We start from the raw sequence: 16600 nt of genomic DNA on the forward strand, positions 1-16600 counted from the left end.
CATTTTATTGTCCTTTCATTCACTATAAGAAGGTACACCGTGACTACGCAAATCTGAGTCTACTTAGTGTACTTAGCGACCTTTAGGTAATAGTTTTAACTGGTTTAGAAAGGGCTTCTACTGTAATGCTTCTTCTGCTTCTACTTTTACTTTTAAGCTCTTCTGCTTCTGTTTCTGTTCTTTTTGATTTGTTTGTCTACTGATTTTCTTTCTTATTTTCTGTTGCTCTCTATTTGTTGTCTATTATTCCTTGTTAAGCTCTTATGTTTCTGCTTATGTTTCACGGCTTCTGCTATTGATGTGCACAATTGTTTTGTTAAAAGCCAAAATTTAGATATTTGATTTCCTAATAATTTCTCCTTTTTTGGTGTTTGACAACACTTTGAGCAATGTATCACTTTGTCATTTCCCCCTTTGTGACAAACAAATCAACTCTTGTAAAAGAGAAACTTCATAACTCGATGAATCTGTTTATGTTTGATGCATGTTGTTCTGATGTCTCTTGATTTTTCTAATATGATGGGGTTCTTTTCTACCGTTGATTGTGCTATTGGTGAGCGTCTTCTGATATTAATTGGTCAGGATCTAATGATCTGTTCTTCTTACTGATTTTGTATTGTTGTTATTCCCCCTCAAATAGTGTTTTTCTATGCTTCTACTGATAAAATTCTTCTGTTTTTCTGCTGATTGGATCTACTGATCTGTTAGCGTTCCCCCTTAGTTACTGCTGAAGTCCAGTCATCTGGTATTCTGCTGTTATTGATTGAACTTTATATAATTGCTTTAGTTTTTTTGGAAAATGTTACACGTACACGGAGGATTACACGTTGAATTACACATTGCACTTAAAATTACATAATTTTCCTTGATGTACTTTTGAAAGAGTTTTTCCAAATGAAATGGATGGATAATTTGGTGATTTCAAGTATAATGTGTAATCCAACGTGTAATCTTCTATGTACATGTAGCATCACCCAACTTTTTTTGCTGAAAAATGTTTTTTCAGCAAAAAAAATAAATTTGAGTGTCATTTTGATAAATAACAAAACATCTAAAGACTAAAAAAGACTATTTTGTTTGTCTAATAATTTTTGTTTTATTGAAAATTAAGCCATATAAAATCAACGATACATAGATATATAAGATAATGAAAATTAAACGATATATTGAAAGAACAAAAACACTAACTGCACTTTCATTAATCCGTCTGTATTATTGTACGACCTATTTAAAACTATGTACAAACTGAAAAACACAAAAAAATTCATGCAACACAATCCTAAACTGTTGCCAAAATTTCTAATTCTGTATGTACTAACCAAATATGAGGACGTATGCATCATGAAACGGCACAAAGGGAAAAAATGACTCGTGTTCAACCAGCGGATAACGCAGTCTCCATGAAATACATGCGAGCATGGCAGCTTGGTCACCCGCTCTCGATCCCTCCCGCAGTTCTTCCAAGCATATAGTGCACGAGCTTGAGCTTTTCTCTGAATCCTCCAATGTGAACTTTTCAAGTGATTCAATACACGACTTGGCCGCAGATTCGCATGCCATCAAAGAAGATTCATAACACAACTCATGCAAAGTTCGTGGAACACTGATGGCTGCCAAGTATTCCTCGTCGAATCCATCGGGATTCACTGTCTTCTGCTCCTCGTACCAAGTCGTGGCTATGCAATTGGTCGTCGTCGTAAGAACGATCCACCATGGGTTCGAGTTCATCTGTCTCTCTGTAATACTCGATGTTGTCTAGTTTGAACGGCACAAGGTCCCTGTCTCCAAGAATTTGTTCTACAAGTTCTCTCGATCGAATTCAAGTCTGAGGTTGGAACGGTACGAATCTCGATTTTTTGGCGAAGCTCAAGTCCATCGAAGGGGGAGGGACTCTGCTTGTTAACATCATCGGAGTAGAATTTTACATCAACACAGAACATGACGATGATTGATTTCAGGTTCTGGGGTGATCATGTTAATGTCGAACAACTTCTGCATTGATGAAGTAGTTCTCGTGGGAATTCAAAGGTGGCAACCACGCGGGTCGCCTCATCCTTGGAAATTTCGAAGTAATCTTATCTAGATGGATTATATAAATATAATATTAATATACATGGAAATTTACTATATATAAATTTTCTTTTAAAATTTTATAATAAAATGAGGTCTCAAACCCAAACCGCCATTACATCTGTGGTTTATTTAGATGTATTATGGGGAAAAAAAAATTAGTTAATGACTTTGGATATACTCTAAAAAAATTATTTCCTCCATCTGTTAGTCATTCTTAGTTTTAGCTATTACAAAATCACCTGAAAAGTATGAATAAATCGGTTAGGAGATGTACCCATGGGAAAAACCCTAATATAATGTATGCATATTGTATAATGAAGACTTATAATATATACTAGCGTATTTGAACACCCATTTTGTGACGAAATTTTTTATTAAAATTAATTTTGGAAAAAAATCTAATAAACTTGTGAAAATAAATAAATGTTTCTTGGTTAAATATTATTCGCAATTATATGAGAAATAATTAAAAGAGAATGAATTATATATTTACATTGGTTATTTCCCACCATTATTTTTTTAATAATTTGAAATTTAAATTGAGATCATACCAAGAGACCAAATTGGTTTCTCTAAGGGGTTCTCACTTAATAAATAGGTATAGATATATAATAGTTGGGGTAATTGTATATACTTCAAAAAAATGTGAAAATACAAAATTTTCATGTGTTAATCACAAATTTTGCTGTGAAATTGGGTGCATAAACACATTTCGTGAAAAAATTACTTGATTTTAGTTCTGAAAAAATTTATTAAAAACATAGTAACAATTTTTTTTTAGTTTTGTAAAAAAATCTTGAACTATTATCCTTAATATTTTAATTTATATATGTTTGTAATTGAATATTTCTTTTTTCTTTATACCGATAAAATTATAAATAGTATTTTTTAAAAAAAAATTAAAATTTTTTTGACAACTCCCTACCCGGGATCCCGAATATTCCGGTCTCGACAAGTATCGGGTACGATATCGGGAGAAAAAATAGCTTTCTGATTCTTATCGGGACGATAATTAGGTAGAGGGGATACGTGACGGGTCTCTAGTAACTGATTTCACACCTTGCTATGATTTTTTTTTTTGAAAATAAATATAACATTCAGACGTCTTTCCTTAACATTTTGATTTTGAATCCAAGACGGAAAGTAAGAAAAGGTCTACGTAAAAGGACGCGAACAAGACAGATCAAATTTAGCAATTTTGTGAGCATGCAGCAGCATTAGCCATCCTCTCATATGCTGGATTCCTAGAAAATTATCCTCCGAAAGTTAGCGCTATTGAATGGCCTTGATAAGGTGTCCGTCCATCCGGGCCCAAACATCCATCATGCATGCACCATCGAGAATAGCACGAATTGCCTCCAACCCACAACTCATACTGTGAAAATTAAGGACTTTGACACCCCAAATAAGATATCAAGAAAAGAAGCAGCCCGAAATTTTTGTAAAAAAATCCCCAAAATATCGCCTCTTTCCACACTGACTTATTGGAGCTAGGAGCAAAAAAACAACACATGACAAGTTGAAGCCATCGAGATGCATGTGGCACAAAGAACAAATACCTGAAACTGCAGGTACATGATGTTTTGCCAAATTATATATATTCCGAGGGAATGAAGAAGTTATGGATAATTAAATTAACATGACATGTAAAGATTTTTACTTTGGGAGAGAGCGAGCTTTAGATTCCAAATTAAATTCCACCAAGACGAGTTTGTTGATTGCGATGGGTGAGGTTGGAAAACACCCATTTCTAAGTGTTACTGCCACGCTTTGTCCACTTCCAACAACGACCATCACATCCCCCTCTCGAGGTGATGGTACGTAATTTTTAATAAATATTTGAAAATACTAATATTTATTAATATATAGGAAAAAATTGAATTTTAGAATAAATCGTGGGGACGAGTTTTGAAAGCAATAAAATTTATAAAATAATGGTCAAACTAAATTTTATTTTAAATAATAATTCTCTCCCAAACGTATTTGATTATATTTAAATATAATTGAGAAAATTTATTTTTTGAAATGTCTTATGTGGCAAAATTGAGAAGAGCTTTCTCTTTTGTCCCACAAAAAGTGCTCCTGATTAAATCAATGGAAAATTGGAGATAAATCCCCGATCAAAATCAAAAGTTTAAAATTAGTTCCCTTGTCATAACTCTTTATTCTGCACTCCCTATTGACCCAAAAACTTTATTTTAACTCCCTGTTTCATGTTTTATCTCATTTTCCCTTTTAATTCTTTTTTTTTTAATTTTATTTTCCCATTTATTATTATTATCTCCTATTCCTTCACTTTAGTTTTTCCCCCAATTTCACGTCTCATGTCAATCCCTAGCCAACCCCACCGATTTGCATCGCTTCTCTTCCCTCCCAATTTCTACGACGTCCAGTGAAGAAAACTAAATCTTGTGCCACCAATTTTCTCATCTTCTAGTCAACATCAAGAATCCATCGGCATTAGGAACCCACCAATTTGTGATACCTACGGGAAACGATAGAAAGCAGGCGACAAGGGACAACGATTGGAAGCAAAGAAGCGAGGAAAGTGAGTTTCTTGTTATCTACTTGTTCGATTTGTTCAATATCTTATGAGATTTGTGCTTAATTTGTTTAATCAGTGTTTCGCTTCAAATCCTCTCATTTTTTTTAATCGAGTTTATGACAATCATGTCAAAATATCAATTTTTTCACCTATCCTAGTGTATCAACCAGTGTCACTATCTTTATTTGGAATTGGAACTTGGAAGTCTTTTTATTTTTTAGTGAGTGCACATGTGAGGACGATACTGGAAGTAACTTCGGTTGAGCCTAACCCGACCTTTTATCTCGTCTCTGCCAATTGCCATTCACTGTAGTCAAGGTAAAAAGCTTGAAATTTACTTAATATTGCTTGTTACAGTAATATGTTTCAAAGTAAGTCAATCTGCTCATCTGTTGAGAATTGAGGATAGCTTCCGAAATTCTTCATTGGCTTAACCTTGGGGCTCAAATTTTTATTCCTAGCCTTTTCTTTCTTGAAAATGTAAGGGAAGGATGAATTTTGATGCAACAATTATCTTTCTCATCAGGACTTTGAATTCGTTGAGTTGAAAGAAGATACTTTTATTCTTGTTTACTAAGATTTTGTTTTTTTTATCATGTATATTGAGGTATAGTTATTGATTTTTATTTAATTTTTTAATCGTTCATTTGACTAATATTTATGCTTAATTTCTTTTAGGAATGGAATCTGCATCTGGATCATCTAATTTTTTATTTTTGGGTAGCTGCGATTATAAAGATGACCTTTATATGATTTCAATATATAATGGTTTCAGTCTAATGGAGTTGTTTCTGAATCTTGGAAGAAAATGTAAGGAGATTACTCCACAAACTATGACATTGCAGTATCTAGCCCCTCATCAGAAAAAATATGTTACATTGAACGAAGATGATGACGTCCGTATTATGACTCATCTTCACACATCTATGAAACTTACAATAATTAACATGAGGGCTGTGGAAAAAGACGAAATGAGATCTTACAATTCCACGAGGTAAAAACTCCTGCCTTGATTTTTTGTTTTTCATATAAATTTGGTTGATGTTTATAAATATTTATTTAATTTTTTTATTGGTAAGTCATTTGCAGCGTGCAACTACTAATACTATATTGTTTATTGATATCTCATTTTTTGTCATATTATGTTTAGTGCTTTTGCGAATCTAGATCTTATGTAAGAAGTAACTTATATTTTTCAAATCATTAGAGTTTTGAACTATTAACTAGAATATGAGTATTTTATTCTCCCTTTTTTATTTGTGTTATGTTAATAATTTACTTCAATTAAAAAAATGGGAGGTTAATAAAAATTTTCATTACTTAAAATAGGTTTGGATCTGAAGATGACACGTTCACTAATAACGATGATCATCTTCAAGTGGGTTTGTTAAGAAATTCTATAGACGTTTGGAGTAATTGCATTTGAGGAGTGGGTCAGATATTCAAGGATGTTGCAGAATTTCGAGTATATGCCAAGAAGTATGGAGTTGCTACGAGACGGTCTTTTTTGTATAAAAAGAATGATAAAGAGAAGGTTATTCTTGAATGTAGCGCAAATGACTGCTCTTGGAGAATTTATGCTTCAAGATACAAAGCTGACAATCTCTTTGGAATTAGAAAATGTAATCTAACACATACATGTGGAGATGATAATCTTCGTAGTAGAGGACATCCTAGAGCTGATGCTGCATGGGTTTCCAATGTTGTGATGGAGAGATTGAGAGGAGAAACGTCTTATCGACCATGTATGATGTTGAAAGATATACAAAGAGATTATGGGGTCGATCTCAATTACCACAAGGTTTGGAGAGGGAAAGAAATGTCTTTGCATGACATTCATGGTGTAGAGGATGAATCTTATGACAAACTAAGATGGTATTGCAATGCTATCAAAGTAACTAATCCGAAAAGTATTGTTGAGTGTGAAATTGACCTTCTTAGTAATAAATTTAAATGATTATTCATTTGTTTCAATTCATGTGCAACTGGTTTTATCAGTGGATGTAGACCCTTGATTTTCTTGGATGGCACTCACATAAAAAATAAATACAAGGGAAATATTTTGGTTGCCGTTGCAAAGGATGCTAACGATGATCTTTTTACTTTAGCATATGCAGTTGTGGATTCTGAAAATGATGATAATTGGGGATGGTTTCGTTTCCATCTCAAAGGTGTTCTAGTTTCACATCACTTTATGGTATTCGATCAGTTTACCTTTTTCTCCGATAGGCATCCCGGGATAATCAAGGCAGTTGAGTTAATATTCCCATGCAGTCATCATGCATATTGTCTGCGGCATTTGGTGGATAATTTCATGAAACAGGTTTGTATATGTGCACTAGTTTTAGCATTTCAGTATATGTGCACTATTTATATATTTTGTTTTGGTTATTTGAATGTAGGTCATGCGAAGATACCCACTCCACAACAAAAAACACTGGTCATCTATTTTCAAGAAAGCTGTGTATGCCCCATCAAAGCAAGAGTTTGAAGAACATATTAACAATATAATAACATCGATGCCACTTGCTAGAGAGTTTATAGTCAATTCATGCCCCGAAAGTTGGGCAAATGCATGGTTTCCAGGAAAGCGTTGGGGTGTGATAAATAATAACATGGCCGAGTGTTGGAATAATTGGGTGAAACCAGCCCGATCTCTCCCTATTGTGGCCATGGTGGACCATATTCGCATTCAAATTATGGAAATGATGCACGAACGACGTGAAGCGACAATGGTGATGATTAAAAGATTGAGTCCATCAAAGGAGAATTTTCTTGCAAAGACATATGCCCAATCTCGCAGCTTGAAAGTGCGTAAAGCAAGTGGCCTGAGTTTTGAGGTTGTGGACGGGGATAAATCATTTGTTGTTGATTTGTCTGCTATAACTTGTTCGTGCAGAGGTTGGCAGATTAATAGTCTTCCATGCAAGCATGCATGTGCCGCAATAGAATCAAAATCATTGTCTTTATATGATTTTTGCGACAAATACTTTAAGATAGAGTTCTACCGTGAAGCATATAGAGGAATCTTAAATCCTATCCCTACATTCGAGATGCATGAGTCCAATCTTAGTCAATCGTTTGTAATCAATCCTCCCGATGTTCGAAGCCAACCGGGCCGAAGAAGAACTCAAAGAATACCATCGCAAGTCATAATACGTGTGTCAAATTATGGTCGATGTCGCAAGAAAGGTCACAACCGCCGCAGCTGCAAAGAACCCATTAACTAGTTTTTGCTTTATGGTTTGTTAACTTAGTTGTTAGCTATTTGACTTACCAGTAAAAATCATACAATTATATATTAGTGTCTTGCAAGATTATCATTGTTATGAAAAAAATACTAATACATTTTCTAATTTACAGGAAGAGAAGGATGGAAGAACGAAGAATTTGCGACAATAGGCTTAAAAAGTGTCCATGATCCTGCAAAAGTATTAGTGGTGCATCGTTCCCTTGAAATTCTCGTTCTTATATCATGTTTTGTTCAACTAGAGAGTCATATGTTCTTTTGTGGGATTGACGAATTTAGACTTTATTTTTGCGAAAGAATATTAGATATAATTTATGTTGAGGTATGAATTTTCATGTTTGGGACTTATGGAACTAACTATGTATGGTATGGTATTGCCAAAATTTAAGTGAAAGTGTACCACATCCATATGTTTATTGTACCACAAATTAGCTTACGTTGTAACGTATCTTATTTTAAAGTATACCACATAATATATGATATAGTACCACAAATTCATGTGGAGTTTTTACCACCTTAACTTAAAAGAGTATGACATCCTTGTGTTTATTGTACCACATATCATTCTTTCTTTGTACTGTATGTTATGTTAAAGTGTACCACGTAATGTATGATATAGTACAATAAATTTATATGGAACCGTATCTTATTTTGAGTATATGTAGAAATGTGCAAATTATTGAAACATTGTTAATAGAAATGGTATGGTAGCATATGTTTTGGACTTATAGAACTAACTATGTATGATATGATATTTCCGAAATTTAAGTGAAAGTGTACCACATCCATATGTTTACTGTACCACAAATTAGCTTACGTTGTACCGTATCTTATTTTAAAGTATACCACATAATATATGATATAGTACCACAAATTCATGTGGAGTTTTTACCACCTTACCTTACATGATACCAAGATGCTATCAAATAACAATATAATGTATTAAATAAAAATGTCACGTAATCATATCAAATAAGATAATATAGACTAAGTTGTAGTTTCTCCATTTGTTACAATTTAACAAGTTATCAATGACTATTTTATCACTTAATCATGTGATATATTTCAAAAATTCAAATATTTTTATCATTAATATTCTTTTCCAACGAGAGCGCTAGAAATTATGCGCGTGCAAATTATTGGAACATTGTTAATAGAAATGGTATGGTAGCATATATTTTGGACTTATAGAACTATGTATGATATGGTATTTTCGAAATTTAAGTGAAAGTATACCACATCCATATGTTTATTGTACCACAAATTAGCTTACGTTGTACCATATCTTATTTTAAAGTATACCACATAATATATGATATAGTACCACATACGCATGTGGAGTTTTTACCACCTTAACTTAAAAGAGTATGACATCCTTGTGTTTATTGTACCACATATCATTCTTTCTTTGTACTGTATGTTATGTTAAAGTGTACCACGTAATGTATGATATAGTACAATAAATTCATATGGAACCGTATCTTATTTTGAGTATATGTAGAAATGTGCAAATTATTGGAACATTGTTAATAGAAATGGTATGGTAGCATATGTTTTGGACTTATAGAACTAACTATGTATGATATGATATTTTCGAAATTGAAGTGAAAGTGTACCACATCCATATCTTTACTGTACCACAAATTAGCTTACGTTGTACCGTATCTTATTTTAAAGTGTACCACATAATATATGATATAATACCACAAATTCATGTGGAGTTTTTACCACCTTACCTTACATGATACCAAGATGCTATCAAATAACAATATAATCAGTACATGTATTAAATAAAAATGTCACGTAATCATATCAAATAAGATAATATAGACTAAGTTGTAGTTTCTCCATTTGTTACAATTTAACAAGTTATCAATGACTATTTTATCACTTAATCATGTGATATATTTCAAAAATTCAAATATTTTTATCATTTAGTATTCTTTTCCAACGAAAGCGCTAGAAATTATGCGCGTGCAAATTATTGGAACATTGTTAATAGAAATGGTATGGTAGCATATGTTTTGGACTTATAGAACTATGTATGATATGGTATTTCCGAAATTTAAGTGAAAGTGTACCACATCCATATGTTTATTGTACCACAAATTAGCTTACGTTGTACCATATCTTATTTTAAAGTATACCACATAGTATATGATATAGTACCACATATTCATGTGGAGTTTTTACCACCTTAACTTAAAAGAGTATGACATCCTTGTGTTTATTGTACCACATATCATTCTTTCTTTGTATTGTATATTATGTTAAAGTGTACCACGTAATGTATGATATAGTACAATAAATTCATATGGAACCGTATCTTATTTTGAGTATATGTAGAAATGTGCAAATTATTGGAACATTGTTAATAGAAATGGTATGGTAGCATATGTTTTGGACTTATAGAACTAACTATGTATGATATGGTATTTCCAAAATTTAAGTAAAAGTGTACCACATCCATATGTTTACTGTACCACAAATTAGCTTACGTTGTACCGTATCTTATTTTAAAGTATACCACATAATATATGATATAGTACCACAAATTCATGTGGAGTTTTTACCACCTTACCTTACATGATACCAAGATGCTATCAAATAACAATATAATGTATTAAATAAAAATGTCACGTAATCATATCAAATAAGATAATATAGACTAAGTTGTAGTTTCTCCATTTGTTACAATTTAACAAGTTATCAATGACTATTTTATCAGTTAATCATGTGATATATTTCAAAAATTCAAATATTTTTATCATTTAGTATTCTTTTCCAACGAGAGCGCTAGAAATTATGCGCGTGCAAATTATTAGAACATTGTTAATAGAAATGGTATGGTAGCATATGTTTTGAACTTATAGAACTATGTATGATATGGTATTTCCGAAATTTAAGTGAAAGTGTACCACATCCATATGTTTAATGTACCACAAATTAGCTTACGTTGTACCGTATCTTATTTTAAAGTATACCACATAATATATTGATGCGTGGTTAAAAATGCAGTACCATTTGTATTGATACGTAGTAGGTTTACTTGAAAATCTAGTATAATAAGCTCTTAATATGGTATGAAAATCTGTTAAATTTGGTACATCTTCATACATGTTTTATATTGTGATGTTGGTGCGTAGTCAGAAACACAGTATAATTTGTATTGATAAGTAGTACATGTTGTTGAATACGAAGTATAATAACGTCTAATTTTGGTATGAGAGTTTGTTATATTTGGTACATCTTTCATACATGTTTTGCATTTTGGTGTTGGTGCGTGGTTCAGAAATGCAGTACCATTTGTATCAATACGTGTTACGCCTTAAACGCATATAAATCTCGATTGTGAGATTAATGTTTTTAATGCATTAACAAGGTCCTTTTGTTTATGTTTTGATGATTAACCAAACTAGGTTAAAATGTTACTAATGTTTACAATGAGCTTATTACAGAGTTAAAATTTTCAAGGCTCAATTGCGTACAAGTTTATTCAAGATCAGAAGCAAATTCAAAGACTTATACTGCTACGACTTCGGAAGCTCCGATTGGAGTTCGGAACCTCCGATCAGGATCAGAAGGACCTTCGGAAGCTAAGGGACGATCGGACGTTCCGATCAAGGTTCGGAAGCTCCGATCTATTTTCAAGAAATTTTATATTGTTCGGAAACAGAACGGAAGCTACGAAGTGATGAGATCGGAAGCACCGATCATAGATCGGAAGTTCCGATCTGCAACGGCGGCCTGATAATCTGGTCCGATAGACTTTTGCCCGACAACATATTTAATGCGCTGATCGGAATCTCCGAAGTGGGATCGGAAGTTCCGATCCTGTACAAACCGCGTGACTCAAAATTCAAATTTTGGAAGCTCCGATGCTGGGAACGGAAGTTCCGATCGATGTCGAATTTTCAGCTATAAATAGAGGCATTCCGAGACCATTTCAAGCATCCCAACATCTTCAAGTCTCTCAATCCTCTTAAGCATTATTTGAGCTATTTGTTGAGCAATTTGTAGCCCCTTTGAGCTTTCAAAATATATTCATATATCGAGTTGTATTCGGGGTTGTCAAAATTGTTGATGTAAACACTTGAGTGTGAAGCCCAGTGTTGTGTGATTGTTGAGGCTATCCTTGGAGCTCTTAAGGCCAAGTGTTGAGTTGTATCGGCGCGGTGATCGTGTCAAGTTGTAAGGCTATCCTTGGAGCCATCAAAGCCAAATCGTTCGAAGTGCTAGTGGATCCTTGGTTAATCGATCTTAACCAATAAGGGGAGACGTAGACGATTTATCGTCGAACTTCCATAAACATCTCTTATCCCTTTTACTGCTTTATTAACATTACACATTTATTTATCGCACTTATTATTAATTGATTTAAGTCTTCCGCTTGCGTATTTGCATAATCGCTTTAAATTGCTAAAGTTGCCAATAGAACCTAAATCCCCCCCCCCCCCATTAGGTTCTAACAAGTGGTATCAGAGCCACCTTTTTACAAAATATTTTCAAAAAGGTTCTTATGGAAAATCTAGCGAGCGACTATGCTCAAGGGCAATCAACAAATCGTCCTCCTCTTTTCAATGGCATAAACTACGGATATTGAAAAAATCAAATGTCCCTATATATCCAATCTGTAGACTATGACCTTTGGAAGGTTACTGTGAAAGGTCCCTACATACCTACTAAAGAGGTTGAGGGTGTCAAAATTCCTAAAGGAATGGACGACTTTTCTAAGGAGGATATGAAACTTATATCTCAAAATGCTAAAGCCATGAATATTCTTCATTATTTCTTAGATATGAACGAGTACAACCGGATCTCAATGTGCTCATCCGCTAAAGAGATATGGGACAAGTTGGAGATATGCCATGAAGGGACTAATCAAGTCAAAGAAACGAAGATCGATCTACTCCAACTCAAATACGAAACATTAGAGATGGAATCAAATGAATATATAGATACTATGTTCCGAAGGCTTACTCAAATTATCAATGAGCTATCCCAACTCAGGGAACAATATCCAACCAAACAAGTGTGGAGGAGAGCTCTACGCGCCTTACCCAAGGAGTGGGATGCCAAGAGGACGGCTATCATAGAATCCAACAAAGGTGACACCGTTTCCTATGACCTTGATCAACTTCATGGGACTCTAAAAACCCATGAGTTGGAACTGTCAACAAGGAAAGAAATAAAGAAAGAAGATATCAAGGCAAAGGGGATTGCTCTATCTAGCCAATCCAAAGAAGATGAAGATGATGATATGACACTCTTTGCAAGAAAATTCAAAAGATTTATGCGAGGAAACAACTTCAAAAAGAAGACGGACAAAGAAGTTACCTGGTACAACTGTCAACAACAAGGCCACTATGCAAATGAGTGTCCTCTCAAGAAGAAAGTTGACAAGGAAAAGAAGAAAGCACTCATAGCCACTTGGAGTGATAGCGACGATGACGAGGAGGAAGCAAACATCTGCCTCATGGCTAAAAGTGATGACATCGTCTCCGACGACGATGATGAGGTACCTTCCTATGACGAACTACTACATGCATATAAAAACATGTTTGATATGGCTAAATCTCTTAGAAAAAAAAATAGAAAGCTCAAACATGAATTAGAGACTAAGGATCATGAAAACCTAAGATCAAAGGATGACATAGCTCACTTAGAAAAATCTTTTGATAAGTTCAATGTTAGTAGTAATAATTTGAATAATTTACTTAGAATGTAGAAATGTAGTTTTGATAAGGGTGGACTAGGGTATGGTAAGAAATCAATTGACTTTACTAGCCTAATTGCTAAGGCAAAAATGAGATCACCCCCTACATGCTCTTATTTTTGTAAAATTGGTCATGCTAGATATAAATGTAGATCCTTGAGATTTCAATATGATCAAAAGAGTTATATGAAATGGAGGCCTAAGAGTACTTAACAACTCATTAGTCGGCATTATGAGATCATGATCCAAGGGAGTTCATCATAGACCGGTTTAAACTGCCTTGACTTGCGACTGGTCTTCCTGATGAACGCTGCTCTGTCCAAGGAAATAGGTTTTTAAAAGGCCATAGCCCTACCTACTACTGGGAGAACTCTTGGAAAGTGGCGATGATGTCGCTATGAGAGACTGAACTCTTAGAAATCTATTTTGTATTTCTCTTTTCTAACTCTGTGGACCCAAAAGAACTAAAGGGTACCAAAATAAATTTTTGCAGGGAAATAGGAAAGCTGTTCTTCCAAGCATATGGTATCTAGACAATGGATGTTATAGACATATGACCGGGAACAAAGAGCTACTCCAATCCATCAAACCAAAGAAGAAAGGAATTGTCACATTTGGAGACAACAGCAAAGGAGTTATCGAAGGAATCGGCTCAATAGGTATATCTAAATCCTGCTTGATTGATGATGTACTCCTAGTGAAAGGGCTTAAGCATAACTTACTAAGCATAAGTCAATTGTGTGATAGAGGTTATGAAGTCAAGTTCACTTCCCAACACTGCACTATATCACTCACGACTGACAAATCCATAAATTTCAAAGGATATAGAAGTGAAAATGTATACAAGGTTTCTTTAAAAAAATTATCTTTATCAAATATTAAAAGCCTTGTATCCTTGAATGTTGATGATAACATTCTTTGGCATAGACGACTAGGTCATGTTGGTCCTAGTACCATAGAAAAACTTTTTAAACTTGATTTAGTTATTGGTATGCCAAAACTCAATTTAAAATTAGATTATGTTTGTGATGCGTGTCAACTTGGCAAACATACAAGAGAATCTTTTAAAAGCAAAAATTTTGTATCTACTTTTATGTCCCTTGAACTTCTTCACCTAGATCTATGTGGTCCCTCGAGGAACGCTAGCCTAGGAGGGAAGCTTTATGCATTTTTCATTGTGGATGATTTTTCACGTTACACGTGGACATTGTTTTTAGCCCACAAAAATGATGCCTTTGATTATTTTAAAACTTTTGTCAAACGAGTTGAGAATGAGAAAAATCTTTCAATAAAACAGATCCATAGTGACCACGGAACTGAATTTCAAAATGAGAGTTTTACAATTTTTTGTGAAGAGAAAGACATCGGTCACAATTTTTCTTGTCCTATGACTCCTCAACAAAACGGGGTCGTTGAGAGAAAAAATAGGACACTTGTGGAGATTGCAAGGACCATGATATGTGAGCATTCTCTACCAAAATATTTTTGGGCTGAAGCAATGAACACTGTTTGTTATATCATTAATCGTGTATCAATAAGGCCAAATCTCAAGAAAACTCCATATGAATTATGGAGGGGGAGAAATCCTAACATTTTATACTTTAGGGCTTTCAGTTCCAAATGCTATATACATAATAACGGTAAGGACAACCTTGGCAAATTTGATGTCAAATCCGACAAAGGTATTTTTCTTGGATATTCCACAACAAGTAAGGCTTTTAGAGTTTTTAATAAACGTACTTTACTTGTTGAAGAATCTATGCATGTTGTATTTGATGAATCTATGTCAATAGTCTCTCGCACTAACAATGATGATGTAGAATTACTCGAAGAAGAGATGGCTTCATCAAGTCTAAATGATTTAGATGTTTCTGTTGAGGAAACACCACTTCCAAAGGATTGGACGCTTCACAAAGATCATCCTATAGATCTTATCATTGGAAGTCCTTCGAAGGGAGTAACCACTCGTTCTTCTCTTAATAATATTTGCAATCATCTTGCTTTTGTTTCACATGTTGAACGTAAGTGCATTGATGATGCTTTATTAGATGATTCTTGGATTATTGCTATGCAAGATGAATTGAATGAGTTTAAACGTAATGATGTTTGGAATCTTGTTCCTAGGCCGCATGATAGATCTATTATTGGCACTAAATGGGTTTATAGGAATAAACTTGATGAGAATGGCACTATTACCAAAAATAAAGCTAGGCTTGTAGCGAAATGTTATAGTCAAGAAGAAGGCATTGATTATGATGAGACATATGCGCCTGTTGCTAGACTAGAATCCATTCGCATGCTACTTTCTTTTGCTTGCTCTAGAAATTTTAAGTTATTTCAAATGGATGTTAAGAGTGATTTCCTGAATGGTGAATTGAAAGAAGAGGATTACATTGAGCAACCTGATGGCTTTGTTGATGCTTTACTGCCTGATCATGTGTATAGATTAAACAAAGCTTTGTATGGATTGAAACAAGCTCCTAGAGCTTGGTATGATAAACTGTCTAATTTCTTGCTTTCAAATGGTTTTTCAAGAGGAAAGATCGACATTACTTTATTCACCAAGAATGTCAAAAATGATCTTTTGAATGTGCAAATCTATGTTGATGATATAATATTTGGTTCTACTGACGAATCTCTTTGTCAAGATTTATCCAATCTTATGCAGGAACACTTTGAGATGAGCATGATGGGGGAATTTAACTATTTCCTCGGATTGCAAATCAAACAGTGCAAGGATGGGTTCTTTGTGAACCAAAGCAAATACATCAAGGAGATTCTAAAGAAATTTTGGATGGAGAACACAAAATCATCATCCACACCGATGAGCACAGCAATCAGACTCGACAAGGATGAAAATGGTAAAACTGTAGATCAATCTTCCTTTCGTAGTATGATTGGCTCCTTATTATATGCTACTGCTAGTAGACCGGACATTATGTTTAGTGTTTGCTTGTGTGCACGATTTCAATCATGTCCAAAGAAATCATATTTGTTCGCCTTAAAACGCATTTTC

This window comes from Henckelia pumila, chromosome 4 (genome assembly GCF_033568475.1).
Source record: "Henckelia pumila isolate YLH828 chromosome 4, ASM3356847v2, whole genome shotgun sequence".
NCBI classification, from domain to species: Eukaryota; Viridiplantae; Streptophyta; class Magnoliopsida; order Lamiales; family Gesneriaceae; genus Henckelia; species Henckelia pumila.